Consider the following 2,274-nt stretch of genomic DNA (forward strand, 5'->3'; position numbering starts at 1 on the left):
GAGCAAAAATACAACTTAAGAAATTTAAATTGCAATTCCAAATATAATTTTCCTAAATGACTTTCACTAAACAAGCTAGAACTCATTAATGAACATAAATCTCATCCACCCCACCTTATCTTTTAGCGGTTATCTAATCTTTTGTAAAAATATGTAAACTGCCCTCTTCTTTAAAATAAAAATAAAATAAAATTGAACATGTAGTTTTATATCTTATTTGTCAAGCCTAATTACGTACTTTATCTGATTGGTTTTACAATACTTTACAAATTCAGTTTTAATTTTATGTCTTCTTTTATAAGATATTTTCAAGTGTAGTGGCCCTCTGCTAAAGTTTGTAGAGTGTAGTTTTGCATGTTTATTGAACAGTCTGATTGGGGGAAATATATTAGTCTGCTTGTACTTTTTGCTTGACTGATTTTTCGAATAGGAACAAATTTATGATATCGTTCCTTTTTATCCTATCTCCATTATATTTTACTTGACCTTTTTATTTGTCCATTTTAATAAATTTTTAAAAAATCAGTTATTGTTTCTATAGTATTGTAGTCAAATTTCGATTTTCAAAACATAATTAGTTTAATAATATATATATTTAATTAAAATTCTCTTAAGAAATGCATCGGATCAACATGAGTCAAATAACTTTAAAAGGAGGGAATAATATCATGTCATCTCAATGGAAAAAAGAGAGTGGAATTTTTTTTCCATAGGAATTATACGAGTAATACTAAGAATCTATTTAGACATGATTTTTGTCTTTTAAAAGAAAATAAAAATAACGTATGGTTCTACATTGAACTGATTTTGAAGATGGAATTCACGTTTAAATTCTGACCAACTTTTCTAAGTGATTTCTTTTCACTCACAAAACATATGCATTTTTCAAATTAAATACATGATCAAATACAATTTTAACTTTTAATTATTTTTTTCAAATACTACTTTTTTCTAATATTATATACCCCCCCCCCCCCCCCCCCCCCCCCCCCCCCCCCCCCCCCCCCCCCCCCCCCCCCCCCCACAAAAAAAAGCCTCTACTAAAAAAGAATCAAGAGTTACGCAGTTTTGGAGTTCTAAGGAAAAAGAACTCCAAAAGAAAGGCAAAGGAGAAAAGTGAGGTATTTCTATATTTTTATATGGTGTACAATTTGTGTAAAAATGTTACTCCTCTAGTCTATATCTGTTTATATATCGTCCTTATTAAAAATAAATATTCTTTAATATTTGTCATTTCACAAAATCAATATATAAATAATACTATTCTTCCTATTTTACCCTTGAGAGTTATTTGCCTTAAAAACATAGAAAAATTAAATGATTAATTCATATTCACTAGTCAATTTAATTAATTAAAATAAATTATTTATGTTCATTTATAACACTAAATAAGGGTATAATGATAAACTTATTTAGTTTTTTAAGACACATAAAATCTAAAATTGTGACATATAAATAGGAACAAAAAGAGTATTGACTATTGCATAATGCTCCCCCGTCTCTATTTACTCGTCAAATATTTCCTAATTTGATTTCTCTTTTTACTCGTTATTTTGACAAATCAAGGAAGAACAATTTTTCCCCCTATTATACCCTAAATTTATTAACATTAAGTTAATGTCTTTGAAATATGTAGTGAGTAAATATATTTTGGACCCTATCAATTAATAGGGGTAAAATGATAAATTCACTACACTAATTATTATTGTTTTAATAGATGTGTCAAGTCAAAATTTGACAAGTAAAAAAAAAGACCGAGAGAGGATTCTTTTGTTATTGAAAAAAAACAAATGTCATTTCATTTTTCATAGTATTGAGGGTCATTTATGGCTTTTGAAAAATCCATTAATTAAAGGGGTTAGTTCTCAAACACAAAAGGTCAAAGGAAATTTACTCTATAATTAAAGTTGATAATTACAAGTGCCTAACCTTTTTTGTATCTGCAAGTTCATGAGAATCACCTACGTTTTTTTCCAAAGGTGTGACCTTTTTACATTCTATTCTACTTTCTATTCTACTATATAATAAAAGGGAGTTTATGCCCAAGTATAATATATAATATTCAAGATTGGGACTAAAGTTCTAATCTTGAATATTATATATTATACTTGGACATAAACTCCCTTTTAAAAGTCTCAATCTTGAATATTATATATTATATACTTGGGCATAAACTCCCTTTTAAAATAATAATTTATTATATAGTAGAATATATATATGTCACAAATGGAAAAGTCCCAATCAAGGAAGCAACATATATCATTTACAAATGAC

At 27.4% G+C, this 2,274-nt stretch overlaps 1 non-coding gene across 1 annotated transcript; it reads right to left on the bottom strand.

The window, feature by feature from the left end:
* Positions 1–2,031: 2,031 nt before the first annotated feature.
* On the bottom strand, positions 2,032–2,176 carry MIR7994B (microRNA MIR7994b). The gene has a single exon (NR_130366.1). It is a non-coding gene; the product is annotated as a microRNA MIR7994b (primary transcript).
* Positions 2,177–2,274: the final 98 nt, after the last annotated feature.

Source organism: Solanum tuberosum, unplaced genomic scaffold (genome assembly GCF_000226075.1).
Source record: "Solanum tuberosum cultivar DM 1-3 516 R44 unplaced genomic scaffold, SolTub_3.0 scf00095, whole genome shotgun sequence".
In the NCBI taxonomy this organism is placed as follows: domain Eukaryota; kingdom Viridiplantae; phylum Streptophyta; class Magnoliopsida; order Solanales; family Solanaceae; genus Solanum; species Solanum tuberosum.